Source organism: Triticum aestivum, chromosome 7B (assembly GCF_018294505.1).
Source record: "Triticum aestivum cultivar Chinese Spring chromosome 7B, IWGSC CS RefSeq v2.1, whole genome shotgun sequence".
In the NCBI taxonomy this organism is placed as follows: Eukaryota; Viridiplantae; Streptophyta; class Magnoliopsida; order Poales; family Poaceae; genus Triticum; species Triticum aestivum.
Window position 1 is genome coordinate 70,412,644 of NC_057813.1, and position 12,881 is coordinate 70,425,524.

A 12,881-nucleotide genomic window follows, 5' to 3' on the forward strand; every position below is an offset into this window, starting at 1 on the left:
AGTTCTCGGAATGACCTAAAAATCCACAGAGACAAGTTTTGGCAAATTTAAAAAATACTAGCGAAAGAATCAAGACCAGGGGGCCCACACCCTGTCCACGAGCATGGGGGCGCCCCCCCCTCCCCGGCCCGCCCCCTGTCTCGTGGGCCCCCTAAGGCTCCACCGACCTCAACTCCAACTCCATATATTCCGTTTCACGGAGAAAAAAATCAGAGAGAAAGTTTCATCGCGTTTTACAATACGGAGCCGCCGCCAAGCCCTAATCTCTCTTGGGAGGGCTGATCTGGAGTCCGTTCGGGGCTCCGGAGAGGGGGATTCATCGCCGTCGTCATCATTAACCATCCTCCATCACCAATTTCATGATGCTCACCGCCGTGCGTGAGTAATTCCATCGTAGGCTTGCTGGGCGGTGATGGGTTGGATGAGATTTACCATGTAATCAAATTAGTTTTGTTAGGGTTTGATCCCTAGTATCCACAATGTTCTAAGATTGATGTTGCTATGACTTTGCTATGCTTCATGCTTGTCACTAGGGCCCGAGTGCCATGATTTCAGATCTGAACCTATTATGTTTTCATGAATATATGTGTGTTCTTGATCCTATCTTGCAAGTCTATAGTCACCTATTATGTGTTATGATCCGACAACCCTGAAGTGACAATAATGGGGATACTTCTCGGTGATGACCATAGTTTGAGGAGTTCATGTATTCACTATGTGCTAATGCTTTGTTCCGGTTCTCTATTAAAAGGAGGCCATAATATCCCTTACTTTCCACTAGGACCCCACTGCCATGGGAGGGTAGGACAAAAGATGTCATGCAAGTTCTTTTCCATAAGCACATATGACTATATTCGGAATACATGCCTACATTACATTGATGAATTGGAGCTAGTTCTGTGTCACCCTATGTTATAGCTATTACATGAGGAATCGCATCCGACATAATTATCCATCACTGATCCAATGCCTATGAGTTTTTCACATATTGTGCTTCGTTTATTTACTTTTCCGTTGCTACTGTTACAATTACTACAAAACTATTATATTTACTTTTGCCATTGTTACCATTACTATCATACTACTTTGCTACTAAATACTTTGTTGCAGATACTAAGTTATCCAGGTGAGTTTGAATTGAAAACTCAACTGCTAATACTTAAGAATATTCTTTGGCTCCCCTTGTGTCGAATCAATAAATTTGGGTTGAATACTCTACCCTCGAAAGTTGTTGTGATCCCCTACACTTGTGGGTTATCAAGTCTAATTTCTGGCGTCGTTGCCGGGGAGCATAGCTCTATTCTTTGAGTCACTTGGGATTTACATCTGTTGATCACTATGAGGAACTTGAAAGACGAAAGAACCAAGATTTTTCCCTCAACTACGAGGGGAGGTAAGGAACTGCCATCTAGCTCTGCACTAGATTCTCCTTCTGTTTTGAGTAAGCTTGCGACACCTAAACCTGCTACTGCTATGAATTCTGATATGTCGCATGTTATTGATGATGCCACTTCTGCTATGCATGATATTTATGATGAAACTACTTCTGTGCGTGATTCTACTTTGTCATTAGCTGAATTTCTTGATGAACAACTTGCTAGGGTTAGAGATAATGAAATTATTGAAGATGCTATTATTGATGATAGTGATGATGAAAGTTCTCCCCCTGATTATGAATTACCTGTTGTTCCTGAGGGTTATGTTATGGAAGAGGAAGATGCTACAGCTATCTTTGCTTGCAAAGATAGATATGATCTTAAGAAGTTATTAGCTAAATGGAAGCAACAATCTCTTAATGCTAGAATGAAACCTGACCCTGCTTTTGCTACTTCACCTATCTGTGTTCCTGATAAGGATTATGAATTCTCAGTTGATCCTGAAATAATTACTTTGGTAGAATCTGATCCTTTTTATGGCCTTGAATCTGAAATTGTTGTGGCACATCTTACCAAGTTGAATGATATAGCCACCCTGTTTACTAATGATGAGAAGTCCCGCTATTATTATATCCTTGAGATATTTCCATTCTCATTAAAGGGTGATGCTAAGACTTGGTTTAACTCTCTTGATCCTGGTTGTGTGTGTAGTCCCTAGGTTATGATTTAATACTTATCTGCTAAATATTTTCCTACTCATAAGAAACAAGCTGCCTTGCGGGAAATATATAATTTTGTGCAAATCAAAGAAGAGTGTCTCCCACAAGCTTGGGGGACGATTCTCCGATTACTTAATGCTTTGCCTGATTATCCTCTGAAGAAAAATGAAATACTTGATATCTTTTATAATGGACTAACCGATGCTTCCAAGGACTACTTGGATAGTTGTCCTGGTTGTGTTTTCAGGGAAAGAACCGTCGATGAAGCGGAATTACTATTGAATAATATGTTGACTAATGAAAATAATTGGACTCTCCCTGAGCCAATTCCTAAGGCAATTCCTGAGCTAATTAAGCCAACTCCTGAGCCTATTCCTCAACCCACTCCGAAGAAGAGAGGTGTTTTATTTCTCAGTCCTGAAAATATGCAAGAGGCAAAGAAATCAATGAAAGAAAAAGGTATTAAAGCTAAAGATGTTAAGAATTTACCTCCTATTGAAGAAATACATGGTCTTAATATACCACCTATTGAAGAAACACATTGTCTTGATAACCCGACACAGGTAGTAAAGGTAAATTCTCTCTATAGATATGATCAAGTTGAAATCCCCTCTACTAAATATCATAGCCCATGCTTAGATGAATTTGATGACTTTATGGCTAGACATGAAAGTTTTAATGCTTATGTTGGTAGAGAATTAAAGAATAATGCTTTCAGGATAGGACGCTTGAGTGATTATATGGATAGAGTTAAAGGTGAACTTAAACTCATTAGCAAATATGCTTCTATGGTTGCCACTCAAGCTGAGCAAGTACTTAAAGCTCAAAGTGATTTTGTTGATGAATTAAATAATAAAAATGACTTTGCTGTTAGAGTGGCTACTGGAACTGGTAGAATGACTCAGGAGCCTTTGTATCCTGAAGGCCACCCTAAGAGAATCGAGTAAGATTCTCAGAGAAATAATTTAGAGGCACTTAGTTCTTCTAAAAAGAAGAAAAAGAAAGACGATAGAACTTTGCATGCTTCTAGTGAACCTATTATAGACGCACCTGAGAATCCCAATGATATTTCTATTTCTGATGCTGAAACACAATCAGGTGATGAACATGAACCTCGTAATAATGTTAATGATAATGTTCATGTTGATGCTCAACCTAGCAAAAATAATGAAGTAGAGGTTGAACCTGCTGTTGATCTTGATAACCCACAATCAAGGAATCAACGTTATGATAAGAGAGATTTTGTTACTAGAAAACATGGTAGAGAAAGAGAACCATGGGTTCAGAAACCCATGCCCTTTCCTCCTAAACCATCCAAGACAAAGGATGATGAGGATTTTGAGCGCTTTGCTGAAATGATTAGACCTATCTTCTTACGTATGCGCTTAACTGATATGCTTAAAGTAAATCCTTATGCTAAGTATATGAAGGATATCATAACAAATAAAAGAAAGATACTAGAAGCTGAAATTTCCACTATGCTTGCTAATTACACTTTTAAGGGTGGAATACCAAAGAAACTTGGAGATCCAGGCGTACCAACAATACCATGCTCCATTAAAAGAAATTATGTTAGAACTGCTTTACGTGATCTTGGAGCCGGTGTTAGTGTTATGCCTCTCTCTTTATATCGTAGACTTGAATTAAATAAGTTGACACCTACTGAAATATCTTTGCAAATGGCTGATAAATCAACTGCTATACCTGTCGGCATTTGTGAGGATGTGCCTATTGTGGTTGCAAATGTCACTATCTTAACAGACTTTGTTATTCTTAATATTCCCGAGGACGATAGTATGTCGATATCCTTGGTAGACCCTTTTTGAATACTGCAGGGGCTGTTATTGATTGCAACAAAGGCAATGTCACTTTTCATGTTAATGGTAATGAGCATACGGTACACTTTCTAAGGAAACAACCTCAAGTTCATAGCATCAATTCTATTGGAAAAAGTCCAACTATCATTATTGGATGTTTTGAATTTCCTCTTACTACTGTCAAGAAAAAGTATGATATTCTTATTGTTGGGGATGTTCATATCCCCGTTGAGATAACCTAGTGTTATTCGAAATTTCTCTAGTTCCGTGTTATTCGGAATGTGTTTGTTAACAAGACTTGATCAACCTTGTTAGTAGATTAATGATCATGAGATGGATGAAACTAGAAGGCACAACCTTCTGTACCCTCTTTTTACTTTCAATTATTTAGAATAAATAAAGCAAAAATAGTATTATCTGTCTGTTTTCTGAATTATCCGTGCAATAAAAAATATCTAGAAAAAAGAAGTGCTGCAAATGCCCTACAAATTTAGTATGATTTTTTATGGAATATTTGAGGATTTTAGGCACTGAAAACACTGCAGCAGGGGCAAGCACCAGGCCACGAGAGTGGAGGGCATGCCCACACCCCCTGGCGTGCCCCCCTGTCTCGTGGGCCCATGGTGGCCCCCCTCCACTTATGCTAGCACCCACACACTCCATCTTCTTCCCAAAAAAATCCCCATCCAGCTAAAGCACGAGTTCTAGCTCATTTTGCTGTGATTTTTGATCTCCTTGCTCAAAGCTCCATTCACAAAACTGCTTTGGGAGATTGTTGCTTGGTATGTGACTCCTCCATTCGTCCAATTAGTTTTTGTTATGGTGCTTTATTCATTGCCAATTTTTGCTGCATAGGTGACCATGTTCTTGAGCTTGCATGTCAAATTTATGAGGTCCCAAGTAATTCTAATGCATGATATAGGCTCTAGGCACTTGTAGGAGTAGTTGCTACCAATCTTGTTTAGTTTTATTCACTTTTATTTTGAAGTTACTAAAATTTCAGAATTTTTTTAGAAAAAATAAATATGTATAGGAGAATGTACCAAGGTGGTTCCTCAGCAAAGAAAGGACCCAGGATTTCTATGCGTGAGCAAGACGATGAACTACTGAGGGACACAGAAGTGCGAGCTTGTGAGTGGCCATCAGATGATTTTATGGTCAGTGCAGGCTTTAAGGATGAATTTGACGCATATGTGCATAATGCCGATCAGGAGGACTTCTTACAAGATAAGTGTCCTCAGTACTATCAATTGACTGATTCATTCGTGCGAAGGTTTAAATATAAATGTTCATGTAATTCTCCTAGTGTCTTGTTTGATATTTATGATACATCTTATACCATGGACTCAGAGGATTTTACAACTGCTTGCAAACTTCCGCACTGGGGTAATATTAATGATCCCCACAAATCTGAATTTAGAGACTTTCTTGCTAGTATTACTGTGGGAGAATCTAGGGATATAGCACGAGCTACCATAGGGAGCATTCATTTTCCTGCTATACATTATTTTGCTCTCTTCATTGGTAGATGCATTAACAGTAAAGATCAAGCATGTCATATGTGTGTCCCTGATCTTAGTGTCCTCAAGAGTGTCGTGTTAGTTAATAAAGACTACAACTTGGGGGCAATAGTTGCACGTAGGTTGTATAATAATGGTAGAGCTGGAGATTTATTTGGAGGAATTTATGCGACCCATGTGGCTAATTATCTTGGTATATCCACACGAGAGGGGGGTATGGTGTTGCCTCCTGCTTATTTAGATTATGACGCTATGGTCAAACATCATTTTGTTAAGAGGAATGAACAATTCCTCCAGTATCGACTAATCTTTGACAGACATAGCGCTGTCCATGTTACTCTTCCTACTCCTTTCCTTTTTTGATTACCAGGCAAAAGGAAGATATGTTGTTACCAGGGAGGAAGCAGCTGAGCATGAGGAGAGACCGGAGGCGGCTCGCCAGCATGCCGCAGCTCAAGAGGCATTTGTTGCTGCATCTCAATACGACCCCAGTTACAACTACGGATATCAGCCAGGCTACCCTTGGCCATAGACCAACTTAGGCCAAAAGCCTAAGCTTGGGGGAGTACATATTTCTCACCGACTTTACATTCATGTTCACACACTATTATAGTCGTTGGTGCTTATACTCTTTCATTGTATTATCCATGTTAGTTTAATTTTCTTTTTCTAGCCTTCTTCTTGTGTGTTTGATAAACCTTAAGAAAAACAAAAAATTAGTTAGTTTAATTTCCATGCTTGTAGTAGAATTAAAATGAAAACCCAAAAAGATTTCTCATTCTTCTTCTTGCTTGTTGGGAGCTTTCCCGTGTAAATAGTTTTATTTTATTTTCTTTTCTTTGGGGTCGAGAGTAGAAGACCATTTTGAAAATGTTTAGTGGCTCTCACATGCATGATTGTTTATTTAACTTTGAGCCATATTACTTTGTCTTCTCTCTTGAGTTGAATGCTTGCAGATTCCATCTTAGTCCAATGCACGTGCACTATTATTATTATACACATCGTTCGGTCGTGCAAGTGAAAGGCAATAATGACGATATATGATGGACTGATTGAGATGAGAGAAGCTGGTATGAACTCGACCTCTCTTGTTTTTGTAAATATGATGAGTTCATCGTTCCTGATTCACCTTATTATGAAGGAAACATATTTGCAATGACATTTAGAGATTATAGTTGCTTGTGTCATGCTTGATTATCTATGAGTTATAATGGTTTTCCTTGTGTGTGAACATGCTATTAAAATGATTGTGATGTGGTATGATGAGATGGTATCCTCCTTTGAATGAATGGAGTGACTCGACTTGGCACATGTTCACGCATGTAGTTGAAACAAATCAACATAGCCTTCATGATATTTATGTTCATGGTGGATTATATCCTACTCATGCTTGTACTCGGTGTGAATTAATTTTAATGCATGTTCTTGACTATTGTCGCTCTCTCAGTTGGTCGCTTCCCAGTCTTTTGCTATCCTTCACCTGTACTAAGCGGGAATACTTCTTGTGCATCCAAACTCCTTAAACCCCAAAGTTGTTCCAGATGAGTCCACCATACCTTCCTATATGCGGTATCTACCTACCATTCCAAGTAAATTTGTATGTGCCAAACTCCAAACCTTCGAATGAAATTCTGTTTTGTATGCTCGAGAAGCTCATGTTTCAACTAGGGTTGCCTGTATCTTCCATGCTAGGTGCATTATTCTCAAGAGGAGTGGACTCCGCTCCTCATTCACGAGAAAGGGCCGGTAATCGGGATGCCCAGTCCCATGATCCAAAAAGATCAAAGCAAATCAATATAATTAAACAAAACTCCCCCGGGGCTGTCGTTAGTTGTTTCGAGCAAGCCGTGGATTGATGCTTGTTGGTGGTGGGGGAGTATAAACTTTTACCATTCTGTTTGGGAATTGCCTATAATGCATGTAGTATGGAAGATATAGCCATCTCAGAGTTGTTGCGTTGATAGTGAAAGTATGCTGCTCAAAATGTTATTCTTCTCTATTTTAAAATCGAGCTCTGGCACCTCTACAAATCCGTGCTTCCATCTGCGAAGGGCCTATCTATTTACTTTTATGTTGAGTCATCACCTTCTTATTAAAAAGCACCTGCTGGAGAGCACACTGTCATTTGCATTCATTACTATTGGTTTATATTGGGTATGACTTGACTGGATCTATTTTACCATGAATTACAATGTTTAGTCAGCCCTTGATCTTTAAATGTGCTCTGCATTTATGTTTTGCAGTCTCAGAAAGGGCTAGCGAGATACCATCTTGTTATAGCTGATTATGCCATTGATATGAGTAATCGTGAGACCTAGGTGTTATTGTGAGTATGGTTAGTTTATAATATTTGCTGAAACCTGAATGCTGGCTTTACATGTTTACAACAACAAGAGCAAACAGAGTTTGTAAAAGTTTTTCTTTATCACTTTCATTTTATCAACTGAATTGCTTGAGGACAAGCAAAGGTTTAAGCTTGGGGGAGTTGATACGCCTCCAACGTATCTACTTTTCCAAACACTTTTGCCCTTGTTTTGGACTCTAACTCGGATGATTTGAATGAAACTAACCTGGACTGATGCTGTTTTCAGCAGAACTGCCATGATCTTATTTTATGTCTAGAAAACAGAAGTTCTCGGAATGACCTGAAAATCCACGGAAACAAGTTTTGGAAAATATAAAAAATACTGGCGAAACAATCAAGACCAGGGGGACCGCACCCTGTACATGAGGGTGGGGGCGCGCACAACCCCCCTGGGTGCGCCCCCTGTCTTGTGGGCCCCTTGAGGCTCCACCGACCTCAACTCCAACTCCATATATTCCGTTTCACGGAGAAAAAATTAGAGAGCAAGTTTCATCGCGTTTTACGATACGGAGCCGCCGCCAAGCCCTAATCTCTCTCGGGAGGGCTGATCTGGAGTCCGTTCGGGGCTCCGGAGAGGGGGATTCGTCGCCGTCGTCATCATCAACCATCCTCCATCACCAATTTTATGATGCTCACCGCCGTGCGTGAGAAATTCCATCGTAGGCTTGCTAGACGGTGATGGGTTGGATGAGATTTACCATGTAATCAAGTTAGTTTTGTTAGGGTTCGATCCCTAGTATCCACTATGTTCTGAGATTGATGTTGCTATGGCTTTGCTATGCTTAGTGCTTGTCACTAGGGCCCGAGTGCCATGATTTCAGATCTGAGCCTATTATGTTTTCATGAATATATGTGTGTTCTTGATCCTATCTTGCAAGTCTATAGTCACCTATTATGTGTTATGATCCGACAACCCCAAAGTGACAATAATCAGGATACTTCTCGGTGATGACCATAGTTTGAGGAGTTCATGTATTCACTATGTGCTAATGCTTTGTTCCGGTTCTCTATTAAAAGGAGGCCTTAATATCCCTTAGTTTCCACTAGGACCCCGCTGCCACGGGAGGGTAGGACAAGAGATGTCATGCAAGTTCTTTTCCATAAGCATGTATGACTATATTCGGAATACGTACCTACATTACATTGATGAATTGGAGCTAGTTCTGTGTCACCCTATGTTATAGCTATTACATGAGGAATCGCATCCGACATAATTATCCATCACTGATCCAATGCCTACGAGCTTTTCACATATTGTGCTTCACTTATTTCCTGTTCCATTGCTACTGTTACAATTACTACAAAACTATTATCTTTACTTTTGCCACTGTTACCATTACTATCATACTACTTTGCTACTAAATACTTTGCTGCAGATACTTAGTTATCCAGGTGTGGTTGAATTGACAACTCAACTGCTAATACTTAAGAATACTCTTTGGCTCCCCTTGTGTCGAATCTATAAGTTTGGGTTGAATACTCTACCCTCGAAAGTTGTTCCGATCCCCTACACTTGTGGGTTATCAGCGGTGCGCCGCCCCACCCGCCCCGAAAACACTCCCCACCGCCGGTCCATCGCTGCCCCGGCCATCCCTCTAGCCCCCCCCCCCCCCCGTGCTGAGTTTTTTCTTCGGAGAACCCCACGCCACCGCCCCACCACCGCCCCCACCCTAAACACTAAGATAGATAGTGGGGTACCTCTCCGGCGAGCCCCCTCCCCGATGCGGTAGGTTCTTCCTTAACTCCGACGAGCCCACCAACCCCCTGCAAATCAACTGACCCAAAAGTCGATTCAGTCGACTGAAGTGTAGCTAAATCGGAGTAGCATCGCAAGCAAGACCAAGAGCAAGAGCAGTAGCACGAGCAAGAGCAAGAGCAATAGCAAGAGCAGACCAGGCAGGGGACCGAGAGCAAGAGCAGAGCAGCAGCGCGAGCGAGACCTAAAGGAGCAGAAGCTCCTACTGATGTGGACGTCGCCGCCGAGGGAGCGATGCTGTGGAGGAAGTGGCCAACGACGCTGTCATGGATGGAGCCGCGCCGTGTCGGCTCGGGACTGCTACGTCTTGAGCTTGCGTTGGTTTTCCTTGAAGAGGAAAGGGTGATGCAGCAATAGTAGCGTAAGTATTTCCCTCAGTTTTTGAGAACCAAGGTATCAATCTAGTAGGAGGCTCCTCAAAAGTCCCATGCACCTACACAAACAAACAAAGAACTCGCAACCAACGCAATAAACGGGTTGTCAATCCCTTCACGGCCACTTGTGAAAGTGATATCTGATAGAGATAGTATGATAAGATAAATATATTTTTGGTATTTTATAATATAGATTGGAAAAGTAAAGGTGCAAATAAAAGTAGATTGAAAGATTGTATGATAAAACATAGACCCGGGGGCCATAGGTTTCACTAGTGGCTTCTCTCAAGATAGCATAAGTATTACGGTGGGTGAACAAATTACTGTCGAGCAATTGATAGAAAAGCGAATAATTATGAGATTATCTAGGCATGATCATGTATATAGGCATCACGTCCGTGACAAGTAGACCGACACCTGCCTGCATCTACTACTATTACTCCACACATCGACCGCTATCCAGCATGCATCTATAGTATTAATTTCATAAGAACAGGGTAACGCATTAAGAAAGATGACATGATGTAGAGGGATAAAGTCAAGCAATATGATATAAACTCCATCTTTTTATCCTCGATGGCAACAATACAATACGTGCCTTGCAACCCCTGCTGTCACTGGGTAAGGACACCGCAAGATTGAACCCAAAGCTAAGCACTTCTCCCATGGCAAGAAAGATCAATCTAGTAGGCCAAACCAAACTAATAATTCCAAGATAACTCAATCATACATAAAAGAATTCAGAGAAGATTCAAATATTTCTCATAGATAAACTTGATCATAAACCCACAATTCATCGGATCTCGACAAACACATTGCAAAAAGAGTTTACATCAAATAGATCTGCACAAGAGAGGGGGAGAACATGGTATTGAGATCCAAAAAGAGAGAAGAAGCCATCTAGCTAATAACTATGGACCCGAAGGTCTATGGTAAACTACTCACAACTCATCGGAGGGGATATGGTGTTGATGTAGAAGCCCTCCATGGTCGATTCCCCCTCTGGCGGAGCACCGATGAAGGCTCCAAGATGGGATCTCACGGATACAGAAGGTTACGGCGGTGGAAATTGTTTTTCGTTGGCTCCCTGGATGTTTTTGGGGTACGTGGGTATATATAGGAGGAAGAAGTAGGTCGGTGGCTGCTCGTAGGGCCCAGGAGACAGGGGGCGCGCCTAGAGGGGGTGGGCGCGCCCTCCTATCTCCTGGCCGCCTCGATTGCTTCTTGAATTACACTCCAAGTCCTCTAGATCACGTTTGTTCCAAAAATCAGGCTCCCAAAGGTTTCATTCCGTTTGGACTCCGTTTGATATTCCTTTTATTAAAAATATTGAAATAGGCAAAAACAGCAATACGGGCTAGGCCTCCGGTTAGTAGGTTAGTCCCAAAAATGATATAAATGTGTAAAATAAAGCCCATAAACATCAAAAAGGGGTAATATAATAGCATGGAACAATCAAAAATTATAGATACGTTGGAGGCGTATCAAGCATCCCCAAGCTTAATTCCTGCTCGTCCTCGAGTAGGTAAATGATAAAAACAGAATTTTTGATGTGGAATGCTACCTAGCATAATTCTCAATGTAATTTTCTTTATTGTGGCATGAATGTTCAGATCCAAATGATTCAAAATAAAAGTTCATATTGATAAAAGAAATAGTAATACTTCAAGCATACTAATTAAAGCAATCATGTCTTCTCAAAATAACATGGCTAAAGAAAGTTCATCCCTACAAAATCATATAGTTAGGCTATGCTTCATTTTCGGCACACAAAAATGTTCCCAAATTCTACACCCCCGATGACAAGCCAAGCAATTGTTTCGTACTTAAATAATCTCATACTTTTTCAACTTTCACGCAATACATGAGCGTGAGCCATGGATATAGCACTATGGGTGGAATAGAATATGATGATGGGGATTGTGTGGAGAAGACAAAAAAAAGAAAAAGAAAATCTCACATTGACGAGGATAATCAACGGGCTATGGAGATTCCCATCAATTTATGTCAACATGAGGAGTAGGGATTGCCATGCAACAGATGCACTAGAGCTATAAATGAATGAAAGCTCAACAAAAGAAAACTAGTGGGTGTGCATCCAACTTGCTTGCTCACGAAGACCTAGGACATTTCAGGAAGCCCATCATAGGAATATACAAGCCAAGTTCTATAATGAAAAATTCCCACTAGTATATGAAAGTGACAACATATGAGACTCTCTATATGAAAAACATGGTGCTACTTCGAAGCACAATATATGAGACTCACTATATGAAGAACATGGTGCTACTTTGAAGCACAAGTGTGCAAAAAGAGATAGTAACATTTCCCCTTCTTATTTTTTTCTTTTTTTTTCTTTTTTTTTCTTTTCTTTTTTCTTTTTTTACTTTGGACTTTCTTTTTTTTCTTTTTGGCCTTTCTTTTTTTTCTTTTTGGGGACAATGCTCTAATAATGATGATCATCACACTTTTATTGATTACAACATATCAATTACAACTTGAAACTAGAACAAGATATGACTCTATATGAATGCCTCCGGCGGTGTACTGGGATGGAGCAATGAATCAAGAGTGACATATATGAAAAATTATGCATGGTGGCTGTCGGTGTCAAAACCGGCGGATCTCGGGTAGGGGGTCCCGAACTATGCGTCTAGGCGGATGGTAACAGGAGACAAGGGACACGATGTTTTTACCCAGGTTCGGGCCCTCTCGAAGGAGGTAAAACCCTACTCCTGCTTGATTAATATTGATGATATGGGTAGTACAAGAGTAGATCTACCACGAGATCCTAGTGGCTAAACCCTAGAAGCTTGCCTATGGTATGATTGTTGTTCGTCCTACGGACTAAAACTCTCCGGTTTATATAGACACCGAAGAGGGCTAGGGTTACATAGAGTCGGTTACAATGGGAGGAGATCTTCATATCGTATCGCCAAGCTAGCCTTCCACGC